The sequence below is a fragment of the Mus musculus genome, chromosome 9 (genome assembly GCF_000001635.26).
Source record: "Mus musculus strain C57BL/6J chromosome 9, GRCm38.p6 C57BL/6J".
NCBI lineage: Eukaryota > Metazoa > Chordata > Mammalia > Rodentia > Muridae > Mus > Mus musculus.
The window spans coordinates 17,503,197-17,519,159 of NC_000075.6; positions in this window are offsets into that span (position 1 = coordinate 17,503,197).

Below are 15,963 nucleotides of genomic sequence, written 5' to 3' on the forward strand. Positions count from 1 at the left end.
GAGCAGCAAGCCATCCCAAGCAAGACGGCCATTGTACTGTCATCTCTCTGACCACCTTCATCAGATCTGCTGATTTGAAAACATTCAAGTTAGACTCCCTTCCCACACCCATCTTCCCTACCTGCTGAATCATCTGTGGTACCCTGAACTGCACTGAATAGTCTGCTATCCCTGCTAGACTTCCATTGTTTTGCTACCTCTCTGCCCACTTTTATCAGACCATGGTTATCCAGAAACACACAGCCCAAGGATATACATCAGAGGTCTGCATACCAGAATTATGGAGGATTGCCCCCTTCCAATACCTACTACAACAGGACCATCCAGGAACTAAAGCCATTCGGATGCCTAAAGACCCTCAAAAACAAAACAAACAAACAACAACAAAAAAACAAAAAACAAACAAACAATCAAAAACACACACACACATACAGAGTCAACAAAAGCCAGGGCAATATGGCAACTTCAGGGCACAGTTATGCAGCTAAAGCAAGTTCTGGATATTCTAACTCAAAAGAAGTACTAGAAAATGACCTTAAATCCAATTTAATAAAGATGATAGAGGCCTTTAAAGATAAAATGAGTAAGTACCTTAAAGAAATAGAGGAAAAATATAATCAAACAGTTAGAGGTTTTTAAACAGGAAGTAACTAAATCCCTTAAAGACATATACGGAAATACAATTGAACAGATGAAAGAAATAAAAAACAAAACTGCTCAATACCTGAAAATGGAAACAAAAGCAATAAAGAAAACATTAACTGAGGAAATCAAGGAGATGAAAAAAGAGAACAGGAACAACAGGTGAAACTATGACCAACAGGATACAGGAGATGGAAGAGAGAATCTCCGGCATAAAAGACACAAGAGAAGGAATTCAAATATTAGTCCAAGAAATGGACCCAAGAAGCAAGTTGAAGTAGCCATATTAATATCTACTAAAATAAACTTTCAACCAAAACTAATAATTAAAAAAAAATGACAGGGAAGGACACTTCATACTCATGAAAAGAAAAATCAACCCAAGGATATCTTAATTCTGAACATCTATGCCCCAAACACAAGGTCAACCTTATTTGCTAAAGCTTAAATCGCACATTAAACCCCACAAGTTAATAGTGGGAGATTTTTAACACCACCATATCACCAATTGACAGGACACCAAGACAACAACTAGATAGATAAACAATGAACCTAATATATATTAAGAATCAAATGAACTTAACAGACATCTATAGAAAATTTCACCCAAACATAAAAATATACCTTCTCCTAGGACCTCATGGATTCTTCTCCAAAATTGAACATATAGATGGTTTCTAAGCAAGCATCAACAGGTACAAGAAAATTGAAATAAAACCTTTTATCTTATCAAAGTTGATCAAAGATGAACTTAAACAACAAAAGAAATACTGGAAAGCCTATATACTCTTAGAAATTGAACAACTTTCTACTAAATGATCTCTGGGTCAGGGAAGAAATAAAGAAAGATATTAAAGACTTCCTATAAGTTAATGAAAAGGAAAGCATAACATACTCAAATTTATGGGACACAATGAAAGCTGCCCTAAGAGGAAAGTTCATAGCACCAATTGCCTCCATAAAGAAATTAGAAAATTCTCATATCAGAAATTTTAAAAGTACACCTGAAAACACTAGGAAAAAAGAAGAAGCAGCAAGCCAAAGAGGAATGTAATATAGAAAATAATCAAAATCTAGGCTGAAATCAATAAGTTAGAAATGAAGAAAACAATACAAAGAGTCAACCAAACCAAGAGCTGGTTCTTTGAGAAAATCAACTAGATAGATAAATCCTTTGCCAAACTAACTAAAAGGCACAAAAACAGTATCCATATAAACAAAATCAAAAAATGAAAAAGGGAGACATAAGAACAGACACAGGAAATTCAAAGAATCACTAGGTCCTTAAAAGCCTGTACTCCACAAAACTGAAAAATCTTAATGAAATGGATGGATGATTTTTGAGACAGGTACGACTTACCAAATTTGTTTGTTTGTTTGTTTGTTTTTGTTTTTGTTTTTCGAGACAGGGTTTCTCTATGTAGCCTTGGCTGTCCTGGAACTGACTCTGTAGACCAGGCTGGCTTGGAACTCAGAAATTTGCCTGCCTCTGCCTCCCAAGTGCTGGGATTAAAGGCATGTGCCACCACACCCGGCCCTTACCAAATTTAAATAATGATCAGGTAAACTTTTTAAAGAGCCCTAAATACCCTAAGGAAATAGAAACAGTCATTAAAATCTGCCAAACAAAATGAACCCAGGGCCAGATAGTTTTAGTACATAATTCTACCAGATTTTCAAAGATGAACTGATACTAAAACTCCTCAAACTATTCACAATATATAAACCCAAATAACACTATCAAACTAATTCTATAAAGGCAGAATCACTCTGATATCTAAACCATACAAAGAGTTAACAACAAAGAGAATTGTGGATCAATTTCTCTTATGAACATTGAATAAAATAAAATACTTGCAAACCAAATCCAAGAACACATCAAAAACATCATCCAACATAATCAAGGAGGCTTCATCCTTGGGATGCAATGATGGTTCAGTATTTATAAAGCCATCAGTGCAATACAATATATAAATAACCTGAAAGAAAAAACTCACATGGTCATCTCACTAGATACTGAAAACATCTTTTAACAAAATGCAATTGCTCTTCCAAGAAGAGTTAGAAAGGTACATACATAAGCACAATCAAAGCAATATGTAGCAAGCCAATAGCCAACATCAAATTAAATGGAGAGAAACTTAACATAATTCCATTAAAATTAGTGACAAAACAAGGCTGTCCAATCTCTCATGATCTATTATTGCTAGAGCAATAAGAAAACTAGAGGAGATCAAGAGGGCACACATTGGAAAGGAAGAAGTCAAAAATTTTTATGGATGATATGATATATAAGCTACTGCAAAAATTCTGCCAGAAAACTCCTACAGCTGATAAGTACCTTAAACCAAGAGGATGGATACAAAATTAATTAAAAAAATCAGTAGTCCTCTTTTATACAAAGTAAAAATGGGCTATGAAAGAAATTGGGCAAACAACATCCTTTACAATAGCTATGACTTATGTAAAATATCTTAGTGTAACTCTAACTGAGCAAGTAAAAGACCTGTATGACAAGAACCTTAACCCTAGAAGAAAGAAATTGAGAAAGATGTTAGAAGATGCAAAGATCTTCCATGCTCATTAACCTATAGGATTAATAGAGTGAAAATGGTCAACTTACCACAACAAATTTACAGATTTGATGCAATTTCCACCAAAATTCCAACACAATTCTTTATAGACCTTGACAGAGCAATTCTCAACTTCATATGGAAAAACAAAACAAAAACAAAAACAACAAAACAAGGATAGATAAAAAAAAATCCTGAACAGTAAGAGAACTTCTGGAGGTATCATCATCCCTGACTTCAAGCTGTACTACAGGTATTGGTACAGAAACAAAGAATTTTACTAATAGAACAGAATTGAGGATTCTGAAATAAGCCAACATACATATGGACATTTGTTTTTTTTTCTTGTTTTGTTTTGTTTTTTGTTTGTTTTGTTTTGTTTTTGACAAGGAAGGCAAAACCATACAGTGGAAATAAAGAAAATCACCCATAAAACTTTTGACTGAAAACTTATCCTATCTACAGAAATAGGAAGGGGAGAAGGGTTGAAGCATAGTCTGTGGGAATGGCTAAGCAATCACAGGCCCAGCAAGAGACCCATCTCATGGGCAAGCACCAGTCTCTGACACTAGTAATGACACTCGGTTATGCTTGTAGACAGGAGTCTAGCATAGCTATCTTCTGAGAGTCTCCACCTAACAGCTGTCTCAGACAGATGCAGAAAACTACAGCCAATCTCTGGATGGAGCTTGGGAACACTTATGGAAGAGTTAGAGGAAGGATTGAGGGTATAGCAACTCCTTAGAAAAATCAAGACATTTAACCGATCTAGAGAGTTGGGGGTTGGGGGGGGGGGTCTCAGAGACTGAACCACTAACCAAAGAGCAAACAAGGGATGGATCTAGCCGCCACTCCCCAACATTTGTAGCAGATTTGCAGCTCAGTTTTTGCATGAGTCCTGAACAACTATGGGGGTGGTGTCCCTAAAATGGTTGCCTGTCTCTTAAATACATTATTCTATTTGGGCTGCCTTGCTAGGCCTCAGACAGAGAGGATGCTCCTAGCCCTGTATAAGCTTGATGTTCCAGAGTGGGGTGATATCCAATGGGGCTCTCCACTATCTCAGAAGAGGTGAGGAGGGTTTGGATGAGGGACTGGGGGTGGGACTTGGATTGGGGATTGAGATGTAAAGTGAAAAATAAATAAATGAATAAATAAATAAATAAATAAATAAATAAATAAAATGGAAAAACATCAAACAGAAAAAAAATTCACTTCCAATTCTTTCATTTGTAGGAACAGGCACTGCAACATTTTAAAGGACGTCCAAGTGTTGTGGGAAAAAATGCCCATCCTGGTCCAAAGGGGACAAGAAGAAAAATAACATAGAATATTAAAGATCAAAATTTGTTTACCAAACCTCACTCCCCAGCCCTACACACACACACACACACACACACACACACACACACACACACACACACACCCCTGCTGTAAGACATAGTTTCTCTGTGTAGTCCTGGCTATTCTGGAACTTACTATGTAGACCAGACTGGTCTTGAACTCACAGGAATCCTCCTCCCTTTTTCTCCCAAGTACTGGGATTAAAGGCATGTGCTAGCCCAATCTGTGCTGCCAATGAAGGCCTTGTGTTCATGGTTTGTGCTCTCAAAGAAATCTGTAATAGCCCTTGTCTGTGTTACCATCAAAGGCCATGTGGATGGCCAGTCTGCACTGCTACCTGAAGCCATGCTGGTGTCAATGAACTAGACTGCTGCCAGTGACCATATTAGTGTTGTGCCCCATGCCTTGGAAGCCACGCTGATTCCAGGACCTGTGCTATTGCCAAGGATGATGGTGATGTCCATGGTCTGGTCTGTCATCACAAACTGTAGAAGTCAGTGATCTACTGACTATAAATAACAAGGAAGCTACTCTTGCAGTGGCATTAATGACTGTAGACTCAGAGTTGATACAGAGACAGACACAAGGCTTCTGTGACACCCACACTCCTTAAGCAATTATGCCCTAGTGAGGAAGCCACTGAAGAGCATTATTAAAAATTGTGATAAGAATGGTAATGTGTAGCTCCTCACAACTGATCACTTCCGTCAGGGGTGCAGATGGGGAAAGACTCATCTTTCTTTAAGGAGATGACTATAGGTGTTTGACTGTGCTTCTGTTAGTATATGGGCAAAACAAATTGGACTTGTGGGGTTTGGTTTTTGGGGGGAGGTTATAAGGGTCAGAGGGCAAACCACCTGGAAGGACTGGAAAGTGACTGTGATTGGGTACAATATGTGAATTTCCCAAATAATCAAATAAAATATCATGTTGAAAAAAAAAAAGAAAGAAAGAAACAAGGTCACTGACATGTGAGGCCATAGTAGAATGAGATGGACATTTAGTCACTCATAACATGGGCCCATATAAAGTGAAGATTTGTAATAGCTGCATACAGAAAAAGCAAATCCCAGTGACAGACTCAGAAATGACAGTGACACACCAGACAGCAAACAGTACCTGTCACCTCCAGAAGCTAGTAAGGAACAAGAGAGACCTGTTTGCTCAGGTTTCACTGTTTGCATTGGGGTGGAGCCTGCTGCTCAATTGTTCTGCCACGCCCACTGCTGGAGCTTGCTGCCTTGCTGTTCTGGAGCCATACACGTGGTCACAACGCAAGTGGACTCCAGGATTATTTGGTGGGAATTAACCCTTTCCCCCTGCTTCATAACTCCGTGCACGAATTAGTAAAATTGAGCTTTGATGAGAACAGGATTGTCTTAGCCCCATTCTTTCTTCCATCTGTCCGTCTAGTTCCTTTCATTCAGCTCAAGCTGCCATCTCACTCATACCATTCGTCGCTAGCCGCTGGTCGGCCTGCAACAGTAGACCAGACTGGCCTTGAACTCAGAAATCTGCCTGCCTCTGCCGAGTGCTGGGATTAAAGGTGTGCGCCACCATGCCCGGCTCTTAATTTTATTTTTTTTTAATAAATCTTTCCGTGAAATTGATTTACATCATTTCTCTTCCCACTTCTCACCCTCTAGCTTCTCCAAGCTGCCCTCCATTTAACCCCTCCATGCTCCTAACTTTGAAATGTTTACACATACATACACACACATATACATACACACACACAGACACACACACACACACACACAGGCACACACACACACACAGACACACACACACACACACAGACACACACACACACACACATACACACACACACATACACACACACACTGGGTCAGCCCAGTTCTGTTGGTGGTTTGTACATGATTTCAAGGATGACCACTTTGCATTGGACAATCAATAGCAGAGCTCACTCCTTGGTAGGGCTAATTATCTCTCTCCCAGGAGCCATTAATTGCCTATACTTCTCTCTCTAGAGGTGGGACTGCAAAATTTCTCACTCCCAAATTGATAATGCCATTTTATGACCACACTTATGCAGACATAAAATTAAACCAATACTGTTCCATAGTAGACTTTCTGGCGTTCTGGATCTTACAATCTTTGTCATCTGTTTTTGTTTTTTTTTTTTTTTATTATTATTGCTGTTGTGTTTTCTTTTTATTGAAACATGATTCTTTTCATAAAATATACCTGATTGCAGTTTCCCCTCCCTTCACTCCCAATTGGTTCCCACCTCTCCTCACATCTGAATCCATTTCATTTCTCTCATTGGAATAGAACAGGCTTCTAGGAGATAACAATAAAATAAAACAAAATAAAATGGAATAAGATAAATGAAGAATCACATAGAAGTTGGACAAGGAAAACCAAGAGAAGGAAAAAAACCCAGGAGAAGGCACAAGAATCAGAGTTGCATTCCTTCACACACTCAGGAGTTTCATAAAATTAGTAACCTAAAAGCTATAATGCATGTGCAGAGGACCTGGCGCAGACCTGTGTACGCTCTGTGTGTGTTGCTATAGTCTCTGAGTTCATATTAGCTTTGCTTATTTGATTGAAAGGGACTTGTTCTTCTGGTGTCCTTCAGCTCCGCTTCCTTTCACACTCCTTCTGCTTCCCTTTTCCCAGGTAGTCTTGAGGTCTGAGTGATGGCATTTAATGGAGACATCCCATTTAGAGCTGACACAACATTATTTTGCACTGCCTAATTTGTTGAGATTGTTGTAGGAAGCCACTTTAGACCTTGTCATCTAAACTGAGATGTGAAACATAATGAGTAATTTCAAAATCATCTTTTTCTTTGTTTTTTAGTGTGTTTGCATCTATGCCACCTATGATCAGCCCCAATATAGAGAACATGGCAGTATCAAGGAAAAAAAGTCCAAAGAAAAATATATCCTCATGTTTTCATATATGTAGAATTTATATAGACTGTATGTTGATGCAAATAGTCATGATTAAACTTTTATCTTGCTGGTAAATTTTCAGAGCCTACAAATGCTATAAAGCCTACAAATTCCCCAGAGTTTGGGTTTGGTTGTTTCCTATGTGTGTGTTTGTGTGAGTGTTTTTCTGTCTGCCTGTCTGAATGATTTTAAGAGTTAGGGAGACAACCTTCAAACATGGTGATATACATTAGTGTGTAATATTAAAAAAAAAATGGGTAAGGAGCAGTTTTCTTCAGCAGGAACAAATGCCATGCTTTAAGTGAGGAGGAACAGATGTGAGGAACTCTAGATGCAATGATGCAATAACTGGAGTACTTCAGTCTAAGAAATAGAATGCAGGATGTTGGGTCCTGGCTTCTTCCACAGGCTCAGACTCAAAGCATTTGAAGTGGTGACAATATGAAAACACAACCAGGCTTTGATGGGACAGGGTATTTTAATTTACTGTGAGTAGGTCAGTGAGTGTTTCCTGGAGCAGCAGACTGCCAGGCTGTACTGTGATACTGGGCACTGCTAAGGATAACGAAGCTGTCAGTTCAGCTTCTGCCCCTCATGACTTTGTCCTGTAGGGAGATAATCGCGAGCTACATAAAAGTCCATCGAATTAGTAACTCATTCCCAGTGCTCCACATTAGTAAATTGCTGAAACTGACCTGAGTCAATAGCTTTTCCAAACCCCTTCCCTTTAGCTTTAGAGCTTAAGGATTATGTTCTACAGAGTTAATGGATGCTGTTTCGGCTTCAGCAATTAAATACCCAATCTGAGGGCTCTCCTAAGGAATTGAGAATTACTCAGTTCTAGTAAATGAATTTACCCTTGGGCCTTTCTACCCCAGACCTTCTGAATATATCACACTGACCAATAGTAAGTTCTCATCTTCCTTAGCATTCAAAGCCCAAATAATCTGATATTCCTAGAAAAGAAAAATGAGTTCAAAGAGCAAAATAACAAGACTTTTAGAAAATAAAGACATTTCTCACTGTCATCCTAATTTAAGAATATGATAAGAAGCATATGGAAGAGTCAAGATAGTATGGATAAATACATTAAATAATCCTTACATACTGTGTATTTTATAGGTAGGCTGAGAAGGCAGATTAAGACATACAAATGTGGGAAATTCTAATTTTGTTTTTAAAATTTAGAAATCAACTCAAATAATTTTAAATAAGTGATTTAAAATAGGACATAATTCAAAATCTGTGATACTAACAGGTCTAAATAAGTGATATGTTATACATTATGTACTATATATTTAATTATATGCTATATTTAGACAACCTTAACACTCAGAGAGAAATTATGATACTGTAGATACAACCTGGTTTTCTCTGTGCTGATTAGGCTTATAGGAATTGCACGAACATAGTCTAAAGAATCAGCTAAGCAGGCCTCATAGGTGGTCACAGAGACTGAAGCCACAACCACAGAGTCTGCTTGCTGTACCAGGCCCTAAGCATACATGTAGTGGTTGTTTACCTTGGGGTTTTCGTTGGACTCTTAACAATGAGAATGGGGTATCTAAGCCTTTAGCCTGCTAGTAGGACTTTTCCTCCCCTTGGGTTGCCTTGATCAGACTTGAAATGAGGGTCTTACTGATATGATATGCCTAGTCTTATTACACCTTGTTATGCTGTGCTTGGTTGCTCTCACTGAGAGGCCTGGTCTTTTCTTAAGGGATACAGTAAAGCAGTGGATCTGAGGAAGAGGGCAGTTGGGGAGGCTAGGAGTAGGGGAGGACAGGAGGCTGAAGCTGGAATATATTGTATAGGAGAATATATAAATAAAAAATTTTAAAGTTGAAGAAATGAATAAAGAAGGCAAAAGGAAGGTGCTTCTTCCAGCCCACAGCTCCAACCGCAATTGCTGATGGGCATATCACTCCCCGACCCCACAACTCTGCCTGACTCCCAGGAGACCTGCTCCACCCTGAAACCCACAGATGAGACACCCCATCTCAATACTCCCACATGTGGGATTCCAGCTTCTGAGCTCTGCCTTGCCCTAAGAGACACCCTCTTCATTATAGTATACAACTCCACCAGAAATGGAAGATCTGTACTGCACACTGCAGCTCAAAATTTTGCCTATCTTTTGGGAGATATGCAGCAATCCAGGACAATCAGTCAAAGAGACTTACTATTTCCAGGGATTATCAGGCCAGTCAAAACCAGAGACAACAATATAACAAATGGAAGAAGGCAAGCACAAGAAGATAATCAACTAAAGTCAGTGAAATGTGGCACCAACAGAACTCAGCTAACATAATACAGCAAGCCCTGGATATCCGAATACACCTAAGGAGCAAATCTGTGATCTTAAATCACATCTTATTGAAAACAATGAGTCATTTAAAGAGGATATAAAAAAAAATCCCTTAAAACATACAGGTAAACACAACCAAAAAGGACTTTGAAAACATAACAAGTAAATCTTTTAAGGAAATTCAGAAAAATGCATTCAGACAGGTAAAGGAAATAAATAAGAGAGTCTAAGTTCTAAAAACTGAAATAGAAACAATAGTAAAAACATAAATGGAGGAAACCATGAAGATGGAAACCTAGGGAGGAGTACAAGTACTACAGACACAACCATCATGAATAGAATACAAGAAATGTAAGAGAGAATGTTTCTTCAGAAGATCATGTAGGAAAAAACAAAACAAAACTGATACATCTGTCAAAGAAAATGCCAAACACAAAGTCCCTAACTCAAAATATCCAGGAAATTTGGAACAGTATGAAAAATCTAAACCCAAGAATAATAGAAGAGAGAGAAGGCCAGAAAATATCTTCAACAAAATCATATAAAGAAAAATTCCCTATCCTAAAGAAAGAGATGGCTATAAACATACAAGAAACTTAAAGAACATCATGTAGATTGAACTAGAAAAGAAAATTCTCCTGACACATGATAATCAAAACACATGATAATACAAAACCAGGAGAGAATACTAAAAGCTGCAAGGAATAAAAGGCCAAGTAACATGTAAAGACAGATATATCATAATTATACCTGACATCTCAACAGAGACTCTAAAAGTCAGAACATCCTAGACAAATGCCCTTGCAGACTCTAAGAGAACAAAGATGCCAGCTCTGACTAACATATCCTACAAAATTGTCAATCACTATATACTGAGAAACCAAGATACTCCATGGCAAATCCAAATTTAACCAATATCTTTCCACCACCCTAGCCCTATGGAAGATACTAAAAGGAAAATTCTAACACAAGGAGGGTAACTACACCCACGAAAACACAAGAAATTAATCATCTCATAGCAAAACCAAAGGGAGAGAATCACACTCACACAGTGCCACTACTAAAATCAAAATAAAAGGAATTAACAATCATTGGTCATTAATATCTCTCAGCATCAGTGAACTCTATACCCCAACAAAGGACACAGGCTAACAGACTGGATACATAAACAGGATCCATCGTTCTCCTCTATAAGAGATAGAGACCTCAGCAACAGATAGTTACTATATCAGAGTAAAGGGCTGGAAAAGATATTCTAAGCCAATGAACCAAGAAATAAGCTTTAGTAGCCTTTCTAATGTTTGATAAAATAGACTTTCAGCCAAAAATAATCAAAAGAGATAGGGAAGGATACTTCATACTCATAAGAGGAAAATTCTACAATGATGTCATCTCAATTCTAAACATCTATGCCTCAAATACAAAGGCACCCGCATTTGTAAAAGAAACTTCACTTTAAGTACAATGGAAAAAGGAAGACGTCTTCTTCTCTGCCTGATTTCACTTATTTGTCAACATGTAAGTTGAAATCTACTTCTTCAGGATTCCAGTTTATACAGAAGACAAGCTGAACTACCTAGTCTCATTAGACTGAGAAACTATTAGATTCTTGGATTTCTCATTCAAAGCTGCCCATTGTTGGGTTAGTAGTACTGAAGACTGTAAGTAATTCCAAGAATTTCTCTTAGTATATAGAGATATTCCATAAGTTCTGTAGCTGTAGAGAACCTGACTATGAATCAAGTGGATATCAGATATCGAGAGAAGATTTCATCCCAAAGCAAAAGAATTTACCTTCTTCTCAGGTCCTCACATAACCTTTTCAAAATGGACCACATATTCAGGCACAGAACAATCCTCAACAGAAACCAATATATTGAAGTAATCATTTGCATTTTTTCAGATCAACATGAATTAAGGCTGGACTTCAAGAAAAATAAAAACAACAGAAAGCCCACATATTCATGGAAAATAAACAACTCTCTACTCAAAGATCACTTGGTCAGGGAAGAAATAAATAAATAAGTTAATTCAAGCCTGGTCCCTCTGAGACCATTCTGCGCAGGTCAGCTCATGGACTGCAGAGGGTGAGCTAGCAGAGTGCAGAAACAACACAGCTTCTGGAACACGCAGAGGCGACACAGCTTCTGGGACAGACCCCCATTTCTGGCTCCAGAAATCCGGGCACCTTCACTGCAAGAGAAGTGACAAAATGGGAGGGCTCTGAACACCAGAGCAGATGAGGGAGCCATCTTGTGTCCTGGGTCCCTCAGAGACCAGTCTATGCAGGTAAGCACCCAGACTGCAGAGGCAACCAATCTTCTGGGACAGGGCCTGTTTCATACTCATCAAAGGTAAAATCTACCAAGATGAACTCTCATTTCTGAATATCTATGCTCCAAATACAAGGGCAGCCACCTTCATTAAAGAAACTTTAGTAAAGCTCAAAGCACACATTGAGACTTCAACACCCCAATTTCACCAATCACAGATCCTAGAAAGAGAAACTAAACAGAGACACATGGACACTAACAGAAGTTATGAAACAAATGGATTTACTAGATATCTACAGAATATTTTATTCTAAAAAAAAAAAATGGATATACCTTCTTCTTAGCATCACATGGTATCTCCTCCAAAATTGACCACAAAACAGGCCTCAACAAATACAAAAATATTGAAATTATCCCATGCATCCTACCAGATCACCACAGACTAAGGCTGATCTTCGATAACAGCATAAAATAATAGAAAGCCAACATTCACGTGGAAACTGAACAACACTCTACTCAATGATTCCTAGGTCAAGGATGAAATAAAGAAAGAAATTAAAGACTTTTTAGAGTTTAATGAAAATGAAGCAACAACATACCCAAACTTATGGGGCACAATGAAGGCAGTCCTAAGAGGAAAATGTATAGCCCTGAGTGCCTCCAAAAAGAAACTAGAGAGAGTATACACTAGCAGCCTGACAGCACAGCTAAAAGCTCTAGAACAAAAGCAAGCAAATTCACCCAAGAGGAGTACACAGCAGGAGATAATCAAACTCAGGGCTGAAATCAACCAAGTGGAAACAAAAAGAACTATTCAAATAATCAACCAAACCAGGAGCTGATTCTTTGAGAAAATCAACAAGATAGATAAACACTTAGCCAGAGTAACTAGAGGGCACAGGGACATTATCCTAATTAGCAAAATCAGGAATGAAAAAGGAGACATAACAACAGAAACTGAGGAAATCCAAATCACCACCAGATCCTTCTACAAAAGGTATACTCAACAAAACTAAAAAACCTGGATGAAATGGACAACTTCCTAGACAGAAACCAGGTACCAAAGTTAAATCAGGATCATATTAATGATCAAAACAGTCCTATTTCCCCTAAAGAAATAGAAACAGGCATTCATAGTCTCCCAACCAAAAATAGGGCTAGGACAAGATGGGTTTAGTGCAGCATTCTAGCAGACCTTCAAAGAACTAATTCAAACTGTCCTCAAACTATTCCACAAAATAGAAACAGAAGGTACTCTACGCAATTCATTCTATGAAGCCAGAATTACTCTGATACCTAAACCACACAAGGATACAACAAAGAAAGAGAACTTCAGACCAACTTCCCTTAGGAATATCGATGCAAAAATACTCAATAAAATCCTCACAAACCGAATTCAAGAACATATCAAAACGATCATCCATCTCATGACCAAGTAGGCTTCATCCCAGGGATGAAGGGGTGGTTTAATATGTGGAAATCCATCAATGTAATCCACTATATAAACAAACTCAAAGACAAAAACCACATGATCATCTCATTAGATGCAGAGAAAGCATTTGACAAAATCCAACACCCATTCATGATAAAAGTCTTGGAAAAATCAGGAATTCAAGGCCCATACCTAAACATGAAAAAAGCAATCTACAGCAAATCAGTAGCCAACATCAAAGTAAACGGTGAGAAGCTGGAAGCAATCCCACTAAAATCAGTGAATAGACAAGGCTGCCAACTTTCTCCCTACCTATTCAACATTGTACTTGAGGTCCTAGCCAGAGCAATTTGACAACAAAAGGAGATCAAGGGGATACAAACTGGAAAGGAGGAAGTCAAAATATTACTTTTTGCAGATGATATGATAGTATATATAACTGACCCTAAAAATTCCACCAGAGAACTCCTAAACCAGATAAATTGTTTCAGTGCAGTAGCGGGATATAAAATTACCTCAAACAAATCAGTGGCCTTTCTCAACACAAAGGATAAACAGTATGAGAAATAAATTACGGAAACAATATCCTTCACAATATTAACAAGTAATATAAAATACCTCGGTGTGACTCTAACTAAGGAAGTGAAAGATCTGTATGATGAGAACTTCAAGTCTCTGAAGAAAGAAATTGAAGATCTCAGAAGATGGAAAATCTCTCATGCTAATAGATTGGCAGGACTAATATTGTCAAAATGGCTATCCTGCCGAAAGCAATCTATAGATTCAATGCAAAACCCATCAAAATTCCAACTCAATTTTTCACTGAGTTAGAAAAGGAAAAGTGGAAATTCATCTGGAATAATAAAAAACCTAGGATAGCAAAAACTATTCTCAACAATTAAAGAACCTCTGGTGGAATTACCACACCTGACCTTAAGCTGTACTACAGAGCTATAGTGATTAAAAACTGCATGGTACTGGTACAGAGATCAACAGGTAGATCAATGGAATAGAATAGAAGACCCAGAAATGAATCCACACACCTATGATCACTTGATCTTTGACAAGGGAGCTAAAACCATAGAGTGGAAAAATGACAGTATTTTCAACAAATTGTGGTGGCACAACTGGTAGTTATCAAGTAGAAGAATGTGAATTGATCCATTCCTATCTCCTTGTACAAAGCTCAATACTAAGTGGATCATAGAACTCCACATAAAACCAGAGAGACTGAAATTTATAGAGGAGAAAGTGGGGAAAAGCCTTGAAGATATGGACACTAGGGAAAAATTCCTAAACAGAACAGCAATGGCTTGTGCTGTAAGATCAAGAATTGACAAATGGGACCTCATGAAATTGCAAAGCTTCTATAAGGCAAAAGACACTCTCAATAAGATAAAAAGGCCACCAACAGTTTGGGAAAGGATTCTTACCAATCCTAAATGTAATAGGGGAATAATATCCAATATATACAAAGAGCTCAATAAGCTGGACTCCAGAAATACAAATAACCCCATGAAAAAATGGGGTACAGAGCTGAACAAAAAATTCTCAAGTGAGGAATACTGAAGGGCTGAGAAGCACCTGAAAAAATGTTCAATATCCTTAATCATCAGGTAAATGCAAATCAAAACAACCTCGAGATTCCACGTCACTCCAGTCAGAATTGGTAAGATCAAAAATTCAGGTGACAGCAGATGGAGGATTCTCCACATCAGAGGATGTGGAGAAAGAGGAACACTCCTCCACTGCTGGTGAGATTGCAAGCTTGTACAATAACTCTGGAAATCAGTCTGGCATTGCCTCAGAAAATTGGACATAGTACTACCAGAAGATCCAGCAATATATCTCCTGGGCATAAACCCATAAGATCTTCCAACTGTAATAAGGACACATGCTCCATTATATTCATAACAGCCCTATTTATAATAGCCAGGAGCTGTAAAGAACCCAGATGTCCCTCAACAGAGGAATGGATACAGAAAATGTGGTACATTTACACAATGAAATAATACTTAGCTATTAAAAACAATGAATTTATGAAAATCTTGTGCAAATGGATGTATCTGGAGGATATAATCCTTAGTGAGGTAACCCAATCACAAAAGAAGTTACTTGATATGCACTCACTGGTAATATCAATATCCCATAATATCACTGGTAAGTGGATATTAGCCCAGAAACTTAGAATATGCAAGATACAATTTGCAAAACACAAGAAAATCAAGAAGATGGAAGACCAAAGTGTGGATACTTCATTCCTCCTTAGAGTAGGGAACAAAACACCCATGGAAGGAGTTACAGAGACAAAGTTTGGAGCTAAGACAAAGGAATGGACCATCCAGAGCCTACCCCACCCAGGGGTTCATCCCATAATCAGCCACCAAACCCAGACACTATTGCATATGCCAACAAGATTTTGCTCAAAGGACCCTGATATAGCTGTCTCGTGTAAGGCTATGCCAGT